Consider the following 12,020-nt stretch of genomic DNA (forward strand, 5'->3'; position numbering starts at 1 on the left):
AGAGCCTAATAAGGGTAATAAAACAGTATTTCTGTTTTTGTCTCTATGTATAAAATTTAAGAAGCTTCAGCTTTCCTCAGATTTCTCTAACAGACTTTAAGCTGTCCTCATGGGGATAGCCAAAAGCAGTCCATTCATCTCACACACAGAGAATATGGTTTCCTCTTACATATTCTTCTTGGATACCCCAGGGAGTCTTCCACTTCTTCTAGTCTTCTAGTCTCTCCATGTCTTCTGGTCCAGCTGCTATGAGTATGTCTTTCTTCTAATGCTCTGATGTTCCAGCCCTGATAGAGTTCCTTTCATTCCCTTCATTCTACACAGAGGCTGGACTGGTTTACTGATTCAACTAACATGACTACAGAGATCAATAATTACCTAAATTATGAAAGACACTACACTCTGCTATATAGACTACTAGGATACAGTTGCTCTATTCTCTTCATGTTTTACAGAGATTTTAAGAAACTAGCTCTGTTTAATATATGTCCCTTATACTCTTGTCTCTGCTGTCTTTCTTTAAAGGAAGGAAGGAAGCCATTACATCTGGTCTGTACCCAAATTTTCATCTTTTCTCAAAACTTAAAGTATGTTTGTATGTACTAACTCTCTTTATTGAAGAAGATACTTGTTCTTCCCAAGAAAGTTCTTTAGTCTTATGCAAACAGACCCTGGTAGTCATTTAAACAGACTCACTAGAATTGCTGAAATATATCTGAATCCTAGGGCGAATTCAACTTGATCTTTCAAGCTAAGATCCCATCACCATATATGGACATATATTAAGGTGATAAATTCTATTCAAGAACAGGTTATTTTTTTCATATTTTAAATAAAATGGTGAGTGGGCTTCAAATTGATTATTTTGTTTGCCCCTGGTGTGCCATCATTTCCATTTAAGACCAATGGACATTTCTAACAGAGGAACAAAGAGAGCACTGCTTCTTAGTACTTTAAATGGCAGGGTACCTGAGGTACTGAGGTATAAACTCAGGTAACTGAGTTTCCTGGAAAGAATTAGTATTATTCCCTAAAGTAACCATGTTGGCCATTCTCAAAACCTTTTTAGAGACTGAAGTACCAAGTGCACCATTTTGATTTATTGCAATGATCTATTCTCTAAGAATTTCATCTTTTGCTGTGAATTTTGGTCATGTTATTCAGACTCAGTCACTCCTAATTCTGTGCACAACAAACAAATAATTGCACATGCCCATACTGGTCATTATAACATATTTTCAGAACTACTATACATGGGTGATGTCTTGTCCTTTCTACATATTCTGTAAAAAAGTACATATATAGGATATTCATCCAGTAAGAAACTGTAACCTGAGTCTAAATGTGACATGGTTTTTAAAAAGGTGTTTATAAACCATAAAATGCTGTAATTCCTAAGTGATAGGATTAGGGCTATAAGAAATTTATAAAGCCTTCCTTTGATGCTCCCTGAATCCTGGCTAGGAGTCAGTCTTCACTCTGCACAGATGCCTAAACTTCCCACCATCTGACTGTATATCTAAATGAGGGAAATGGAGGAGGTTCCAGAAATCCTGGTCATAAAATGTCCCAAGCATGATTTTTTATTGCATTCTTTTCCAAAAACTGTCTCCTTTAAGCTTATGGTGGTAAAATGCAACTTGATCAAAATTTTCATATTGGAATGACTAGTTTTGTAAATTTTCAAAGCTTTCCTCTGTAGGTCTTAGCTGCCGTGCAAATTAAGGTTTTGACCAAGATTTTTAAAAAGTAGAATTAAATATTTCTATAATATTTATTTAATCCATTCCTCAGTGAACATTAATCAAATTTGTTATAACAATGAGGCTATACCCAATCATTCAAAGAATCTTCCAATATCAAATTTGTATCTTCCTTCTTGTTCCCTGACTTTGAGCTCAAGGAGTTGTAGTTAGAAAATGGGGTCCCTTAGCCTTTTACATGGCTGGGATAAAATAAAAGAAAAATTACATAAATATTTTTGAAGAGCTTAATACATATCATCTGTGATAGGTTTCTATGCTGTTTTCCCCCTACTATCATAATTTGAACAAACTTCTTGACAGAAGAAATCTGATACAATACAGAGGTTTCTGGAATTCCCCAAATCATCAAACACCAGGATAGAAATATCATCTTAAAGTTTTCCACAATGGAATCTGATTCATAAGGCGTTAAAATATGAGTTATCCATAAGGAAAGAAAGAAAAGTGTCTCTATTGAAAAACGTCTGGAGTAGAGCAAAGAAGAAAAGAGACAGCCAGAAGGAAAATCTGTAAAAGATATCTCTGAGAAAGGTCACTTCAATTGATGTAGGTTTTTCTGTTACGAATTCCTTTTTATGTGCTTAGCTGTTAAATTTTAAAACTTCCATTTTAAAATGAACTTCAGTTTCACTTTGGAATAGGGCTCTAACCCCTGCAAATGATGGTCAATCTCTACATATGTATTTCATTTTATGTCATGTGCTCTTTGCTCATGCTTTCTATTTTTCCTATTTGGTGCCCTGATATAAGGGCACTTATCTGTCTGAAATGTCATTGTGTGAATGTGTATTGATATCGTCTTGTGTAAGTGCCTCAGGGACATTCTTTTCTGCTGGATGTCCCAGATGTCAGAGTTTACACCTGTTCTTAAGTGTAAAATGTATATGTTAACCAACAAAAATAAAGTTTTATAAGGCTAATATGATTTTAAGCTAATAAGCTCATGTAAATGGATATAGCAAGGTGTAGAAATATAAAACATACCATATTTGCTTGAAAAACATATAATTTCCAGAAGAATGCAAATATGACATTTGAAGGAATGGTCTGGATTAAATATCATATAATTAAGTGACTAAATAGGTATCTTAAGTGAATGGTTTCCTGGTTCCCACAGGTTATGATTTTTCTCCTTACTCTCACATTAAATTGCCAACAGATTGGGGTGGAGGAAAAAAAAAAAGGGAAAATTAGAATTTTAGTAAGTTTCAATCCTTGAACATAGAGCCTAATAGCTTTATGAGTTCTTTAAAAGTTTTCATCATATGTTTATTTATTTATTTTAGGGGTGAGGGTCAGGTAGGGACAGAGGGAGAGAGAAACTCAAGCAGACTCTGCACTGAGCACAGAGACCAATAGAGAGCCCCATCCCATGACCCTGAGATCAGACCTGAGCTGAAACAAAGAGTTCATGTTCAACAAACTGCACCACACAGGCACCCTGAGTTCTTCAAATTTAATGTAATCAACAATACAGTTAGTGGTGATATAAGGGTTGATAGAGAGAAGCTAGATGCTACTCTCCACTATTATTTATTAGTAATAAGTGTAAAGTTTTTCCAGTGAGATAAACACAACACCAGGCAAAGTGGGTGCAAGGCAAGATTTATTAAAAACACTCCCCAGCGAAGTTTCAGGGCTCAGGAGAAGGGGAGCCAGGAAAGTTGCACCAGGAGGAGGTGGACACCCTCAGGCAAGGTTCCGGGACTCTGGAAAGCAGAGTGGAGGAAGTCATGCCCACGGCAGGGAGAAGGGAGCTTTTAAGGGGCCTCAGGGGAGTTCAGGGGTCTTTTGGAAAGTTTCCCTTATTTGGATATTTTGCCTGCTCGTCGGGGTCCCATTGGTCCACGGGAGCCCGGGGAGGGAGGGTTTTCAGATTCCTGCTTGGGTCTTTGTTCTCCTGTCTGAGCTCAGGTTTTGCAGCAGGGACCTTCGTTATCTTAAGTAGCCCTTTCTTTCTGCCAGCCCAACAATAAGCACTCAAACATCCATTCAACTAATATTTAAGTGCTTAATATGTATGGTGCAGTGTTGTTGAACGTCACTTTAACATCTCTTAGTTTCTGTCACCTAATCTGTAAAATGGACATTGTCTTCTAACTTAATGAAGATAGAGGTTAACCAAGATGGTCTTTTGAATTTAAAGATTTATAATGTTATTATTCTGGATAAGATTTTTCTATTTCTTATTCTGTCTCAGAAATTAAAAACTAGGGCGCCTGGGTGGCTCAGTGGTTAAAGCCTCTGCCTTCAGCTCGGGTCATGATCCCAGGGTCCTGGGATCCAGCCTCATATCAGGCTCTCTGCTCAGCAGGGAGCTTGCCTTCTCCTCCTCTCTCTCTCTCTGCCTGCCTCTCTGCCTACTTGTGATGTCTGTCAAATAAATAAACATCTTTAAAAAAAAAAAAGAAATTAAAAACTATTAGAGATAATAGTAAATAAGCAAACAACATAACCTAAAGACAGAAATATAAATTCTTTAGATGTCTAGCTCTAGAAGACCAGTAGAAGAAGCTTAAAAAGGGTCTGTGAAGACTAGCTAAGAAGAGAAAACCAAGGATAGGAGATCTTTCTGATTTTAAAAATAATTTATCCACTAATTCTTTGAATTTCTGACCTATTTTTTAAATTTCTTCCTTCATATATACGAGTAGAGAGCAAATCAAATTGAAGAATTGTTTACAAAGAACTGAAAACTGTTCTAGAACATGATTTTAGTAAATTAACTAACATGATTGCAAAATACTAAATGTTGTGATATGACCAATAATCTACTTGTGGGATCTTTCTAGGAAAGGCTTTTGATCATTGTCACATTAGGATATAGTAATTTTTAATAGATCTTTATAAAAAGTCCAAGGACACTTTGAAACTTTACAATTAAAGCATTTTAAATATATTCCTTATATTTTTATTTTAAAGACCTGTAGTATTAAGCTTTTCTTATAAATAGCTATACTCCAAGTTTATTATTTGAAAAAGTTTATTATTTGAAAAAGTTTGAGATGACTACACTGCTGTTATTATTTTTTTTAAGATTTTACTTATTTATTTGACAGGGAGAGATCACAAGTAGGCATAGAGGCAGGCAGAGAGAGGGGGGAATCAGGACCCTGCCAAGCAGAGAGCCTGATGCAGGGCTCGATCCCAGCACTCTGAGATCAATCACGACCCAAGCTGAAGGCAGAGGCTTAAGTCACTAAGCCACCCAGGTGCCCCAACATTACTGTTATTATGTTTTTAAAATTCCTTGCCAGAGGAAAATAAGTACTTCATTCATAATCAAATAAACTATTACCAGAATTTAATTTGAATTGGGAACAGGAACATTTAAAAGAATGAAAGTCCTAGATTAGTTGATTTTCTGAATGGCAAGGCCATCTTAGAAATTAAAAATGGAAGGTTAACTATTATTTAATTATCTATGGTTGTATGGAAATTTCATTATTGCTGATTTTGAGGGCTCTGAATATATAAGTCTGTGAACACACACACATTTCCGTATATTAGCCCTTCATAGTTAAAAGGGCAGGATGAATTATGTCTTGATTCTTGTCTGAAATTTCTTGTTAGGCTGCCCCCTTTCCTGTTTCTTCGGCTAAAGAGGGCAGACTTTTGTAAGGACTTTTTTTTTTTTTTTTTTTTTTTTTTTTTTTTTTTTTTTTATTTTTTATAAACATATATTTTTTATATACATATATTTTTATCCCCAGGTCTGTGAATCACCAGGTTTACACACTTCACAGCACTCACCAAATCACATACCCTCCCCAATGTCCATAATCCCACCCCCTTCTCCCCAACCCCCTCCCCCCGGCAACCCTCAGTTTGTTTTGTGAGATTAAGAGTCACTTATGGTTTGTCTCCCTCCCAATCCCATCTTGTTTCATTTATTCTTCTACCCACTTAAGCCTCCATGTTGCATCACCACTTCCTCATATCAGGGAGATCATATGATAGTTGTCTTTCTCTGCTTGACTTATTTCGCTAAGCATGATACGCTCTAGTTCCATCCATGTTGTCGCAAATGGCAAGATTTCATTTCTTTTGATGGCTGCATAGTATTCCATTGTGTATATATACCACATCTTCTTGATCCATTCATCTGTTGATGGACATCTAGGTTCTTTCCATAGTTTGGCTATTGTGGACATTGCTGCTATAAACATTCGGGTGCATGTGTCCCTTTGGATCACTACATTTGTATCTTTAGGGTAAATACCCAATAGTGCAATTGCTGGGTCATAGGGCAGTTCTATTTTCAACATTTTGAGGAACCTCCATGCTGTTTTCCAGAGTGGCTGCACCAGCTTGCATTCCCACCAACAGTGTAGGAGGGTTCCCCTTTCTCCGCATCCTCGCCAGCATCTGTCATTTCCTGACTTGTTGATTTTAGCCATTCTGACTGGTGTGAGGTGATATCTCATTGTGGTTTTGATTTGTATTTCCCTGATGCCAAGTGATATGGAGCACTTTTTCATGTGTCTGTTGGCCATCTGGATGTCTTCTTTGCAGAAATGTCTGTTCATGTCTTCTGCCCATTTCTTGATTGGATTATTTGTTCTTTGGGTGTTGAGTTTGCTAAGTTCTTTATAGATTCTGGACACTAGTCCTTTATCTGATATGTCGTTTGCAAATATCTTCTCCCATTCTGTCAGTTGTCTTTTGATTTTGTTAACTGTTTCCTTTGCTGTGCAAAAGCTTTTGATCTTGATGAAATCCCCGTAGTTCATTTTTTCCCTTGCTTCCCTTGCCTTTTGCGTTGTTCCTAGGAAGATGTTGCTGCGGCAGAGGTCGAAGAGGTTGCTGCCCGTGTTCTCCTCAAGGATTTTGATGGATTCCTTTCGTACATTGAGGTCCTTCATCCATTTTGAGTCTATTTTTGTGTGTGGTGTAAGGAAATGGTCCAATTTCATTTTTCTGCATGTGGCTGTCCAATTTTCCCAGCACCATTTATTGAAAAGGCTGTCTTTTTTCCATTGGACATTCTTTCCTGCTTTGTCGAAGATTAGTTGACCATAGAGTTGAGGGTCTATTTCTGGGCTCTCTATTCTGTTCCATTGATCTATGTGTCTGTTTTTGTGCCAGTACGTAAAGTGTCAGGATATAAAATCAATGCACAGAAATCAGTTGCATTTCTCTACACCAACAGCAAGACAGAAGAAAGAGATATTAAGGAGTCAATCCCATTTACAATTGCATCCAAAACCATAAGATACCTAGGAATAAACCTAACCAAAGAGACACAGAATCTATACTCAGAAAACTATAAAGTACTCATGAAAGAAATTGAGGAAGACACAAAGAAATGGAAAAATGTTCCATGCTCCTGGATTGGAAGAATAAATATTGTGAAAATGTCTATGCTACCTAAAGCAATCTACACATTTAATGCAATTCCTATCAAAGTACCATCCATCTTTTTCAAAGAAATGGAACAAATAATTCTAAAATTTTTTAATGTCTACAACGATTAGCATTTCTGGGCGGCCAACTTCAGCTAGGATACATGAGGCAAAAATATAACTCACCATGCTATCTTTCCTTGGGTCTCTAAGTCATAGTTGGTCTGCCTTCTTCTGTAACGTTTCGAGTCTCCTTATTGCTATTTTCCTTATAATCCCAGGGTTATAAGTTGTACTTAGTGGAAGAAATGAGGTCTGTCTATTCCAACTTCCCAGAAGAGAAGTCCCAAAATACTTTTTAAAAAGTTAATATGGTACTGACCTTTAAGAGATAGTTTCTATTAAGTATTAGCAATGAGTAACAATCTTTCTACACAACACAGGATAATACAGTTAATTGTGCTCTTTAGTTCTATTTGAAAGAATAATTTAAATTAATGATGATGATCATAGAATATTTGAGTTAAAAATATCCTGAATGATCATTTAATCCTTCAAATCTCACACTTAATAGCAGCACTATGATTAGAAACCAAATATTTTATACCTAGAAAGCTAGTGACTTTCTTAACTGTAGAGCAGCAAACCTCATAAAACTTAGTAAATGCTCAGTTTGTAGTTAAAATTATTGAAAAATACTCTAAGTTTGATTCCTAGTTAAATTTTCAAATTCTGCCCTCTCATTGTAACTCTTCTTTTTTAAAAAAAAAATCACAGTTATAAAAATAAATATGTCTTTACCTGTCTAGGGCCCATTTGTCTTAAAAACATGCTTATGTGTTCTTTATGAAACTCAGGGAATATATGATACCAGAGATATAACTTACCATCATAGCTAAAGATATAATATAATTAGCCATACAACTTATCATCTCTACCATTTATATTTATAAACACTATTTCGTATTTCTCTATGTCACAAATCAAAAGAGTTCAAAAGACACATCATTGGCACCATGTTCCCATTTACTCCCAACAAGTCTGTTCTCTACATCAATTAACTTTAAAATATGTGTGTGTGTATGTATCGGATTATTTTTCATCAGTCCTGCTCAAGACTCCCTGGAAATTTAAATTCATACATAAAATAAAACATGCCTTTAAACTTTACCTGATCTGGATCTTGCCTCCTCCTCTGACTTCACTTCTTTCCCCATCTTCAGCACCCGCCAGTTCCCCACCCCAGCCACCAATGGTTACCATATTTCATCCATACTTGTATGCTCTCTGTCATGGAACACATCTAGGTTATTTCTACTTCTTGGCTTTTACACAAACATTACCTTTCATGCATATATCAGATCAAATGTCATATCTCTGATCTCATCTTTCTATTTCTGCCTAGTACTTATCATTATCTGAAATGACCTTATGTATATGCTTGCCTATTTTTATTTTGTTTCCCTGACTATATAGTACAAGTTTCATGAAAGCAAAGAACTTGTCCATTGCAGGCACTGTAATTTACCGTGCCAGATATTTTCATATATGCTTCCCATGCCAGGTACTAATATAAGTGTTAATATAAAATATAGTTAAATTAATTTATTGAATGAATAATTTAAACTTTTATTGTTGATTGAAAATTACCATGCTGAATATTTGTTACTCTATTATCTTACAATATGGTAAGCTGTTTTAAGAGCTGCTGAGAATTTAAGAACTTTATAACTCCAGATTTCCATACAATTTGAGTGCTAATGTGCTTGGTTTTCTTAGGTTCATTGACTTATCCTTCTGTTGACAGTAAATCTTCTTTAAGTAACCAATAATCCCACCCTACCTTATCTACTATTGTTTTGAAATCAAGAAAAGACAGTTTGGTATGCATTGTGTTCAAAGTAAAGGTGAAAAGACTTTGAATGTAGATCTAGGCCACTCTTGTGTAAGAAAAGCATAGAAGCTTTCCTTATCAGATTTTGGGGCATCTGTTGGTCCTAGTACTGAAAACCATTTTAAAAAAACTGACTTTTTCTGTATGTACACAAAAAAGATCTCACAACTGTCTGTTTGATAAAATTTTACCAAGTAAACATACCCCTGTAACTTCCTCCCAAACAATAAATATAAATATAATCTATAATTTAGAAGCTGCCTCCTACTTCTTCCCAGTCATTGGCTTGGTTTCAAAGATGATAAAATTATTTGGATTTCTATCACGATCAATTATTTTTTATTTAGAATTTTATAAAAGTAGAATCATAACTTTTTTTTTTTAATTTGACTTCTTTGGCTCAACAGAACCTTTGTAAGATTTATCCATATTGTTGCATGTAATAGTAGTTCATTCTTGTTGTTGTATAATATTTCATTGTATATATATATATATATATATACCACAGTGCATTTATCCTTTAAATTGTTGACAGACATTTGGATTCTTTCTAGTTATTCGTTGTTACAAATACTGCTCTATGAATATCCTGGTTTTATGCTCATATATCTGATAGATATTTATGCTGTATTAGAATTGCATAAATACATATATTTATTTATATATAATAATAGATTATATGTCAATTCTTGAAGTTATCAGTCTTCTTCATTTGCCATTATGGTACTTGTGAAATTGTATCACATTGTTATATTAATGGGCCCATCCCTGATAAAGTCAAACTTCTTTTTATATGTTTATTGGCAATTCTGATTTTCTAATAAAGTTCCTGTCCAAGTATTTTGTTTAGTCTCTATTTGTCTTTATAGTATCAGTGGATAGAAAGTGTGTGTGTGTGTGTGTGTGTGTGTGTGTGTAGATGTCTTTTGTCGAGATAATGCATTGCAAACATATTCTGCCATTCTGTGGTGCGTTTTAACATTCTTAATGGTGAATTCTGATGAGGAGAAATTCTAATTTTTGTAAAAATAGTTTTATTTTTTTCTTTTATGGTTAAGCAGTTTTGTGCTATGCTACTCCATAGTCATGAAAATATTCTCCAATGTTTTGTTTTAGAAGGCTTATTGTTACAGTTTTTAAATTTAAGTTTATTATCCATTTCTAATTTTCATATTTGGTTTAAATATATGTTAAGATTCATTCACAAAGAAAACCACAGTGAGGCAAATCATAATCAAATCACTAAAAATATGATAAGGCTATGTGAAATTATAACTTATTTGAGAGATTTACATTTTGGATGGTGACTTTGAATAATAGTTTAAAAGAATTTTGAGACTTATTTATTTACCTGGCCTCAGAATTCCAAATGGAACTTTAAGATGATAGGAGAGACAAATATGTGTTTAATTTTTTGAGGAAATACTTGAGCAATTTCCAGGGTGGCTGTAAAGTTTTCTATTTCAACAGCAATGTACAAGAGTTTTAGTTTTTCCATATTATTGCTAACAATTTTCAATCTTAACTATTCCACTGTGTATCTCATTACACTTTTAATTTTTCCTGATAACTAATGATGTTGAGTACCTTTTCATGCACTTATTGGGAATTCATATATCTTTCTTTATAAAGTGCCTGTTTAAATATTTTGCTCATTTTAAAAATTAAATTTTACAGTACTTAGAACAAAGGTTGCCATTCTCAGTGTTACACAGTTGAAAGAAGAAAAGTATAAATAAAATAGATGAGGATATAGGTACAGTAAAAGCAGACTCAGCCTCATGGAATCCTGTTGGTCATAATATGGGGACACAGTGTTTGGGCAGAATCTCAGAGGATTTAGGATTGGAATTTAAGCTTATGGATTAGTTGTTATTTACTACTTGAATATCGGCTTATTCACAAGAAGGGGAGGGTCCAGCTTAATCAAACACTGTGTTCTCTTTTTTTCCTGAAATAACCTGAGGTTTAACTATTTGTATTCAATTTTAGAAGATTTTTAATTTTTTAAACATTAATAAATTATTAGCATTTCAAATTGACACTATTGACACTTAGTAGCTATTAATAAGGTTCACATACTTTAAAAATGTAAACTAATGAAATATTTGTCTCTTGTCAAAGTTGAAATTGAAGAATTACCTTTATATAGTCTACCAGTCATCAGGTTCTCATCATGATATCCACCCGTTGTTTTTCCTTTATTGTTACAAGTGAAATGATACATTTTACAAGTAACATAATCAAGAAATGGGGAATTAGATATAGTTATAAGATACTCTGGAGTTCAGGATTCAATGGCCTATGATGTGAAAAACAATTGAGGCAATTTCACTTAAATCTAGATATATAGGGCACCTACACTGACATTCACGTTATGGGAATAAACGTGTTTTGTAAATTTTTTTGAACATCATACGTCATCAGTATCTATTTTTACCAAATACTGACTTTTTTAAAAAAAATGTGCTTCTAGAATGATGTTTTAGTAAGTTAAAGCAAGACAAGGTATCTTGATACCAACAGTATCCTGACACGTTCATCTCAGAAGTACTCTGATACCTAACATCCTCTGTCTTCCTTTAAGTGATATTAATTCCAGGATGCTTACCCTTATTTGATATCATAGCAATTCAAAGAGAATCTCAATTTCCCAAATCATGTTACTGCCTTTGCCAGAAAACTACTTGCACTATAAAAAGAAAAACCCAAGGTTGGCTATTATGTGTAGCTAGTGAATGAGAGTGCTATCATTTCTGCTTCTCTATTTTCAATACTCTGTTGTTATCAATTATCTATCAAAAACTATAAAAGAGATGTTTACTGAAATGTGTGAAGCCTCTGAATATAAAACTAAAGATAAATGCTAAGTTATATATAATGTAATCTGCTTGCATAAAAGAACGATATTGTAGATTATATTTTCGACTATGCCACACACTTATCATCAACGGAAAACAACAGAGTTAGCCATGGAGTTAAACCAGCCCATGCCAATTTTGTTATTTCATATGC

This window comes from Mustela lutreola, chromosome 2 (genome assembly GCF_030435805.1).
Source record: "Mustela lutreola isolate mMusLut2 chromosome 2, mMusLut2.pri, whole genome shotgun sequence".
Classification (NCBI taxonomy): domain Eukaryota; kingdom Metazoa; phylum Chordata; class Mammalia; order Carnivora; family Mustelidae; genus Mustela; species Mustela lutreola.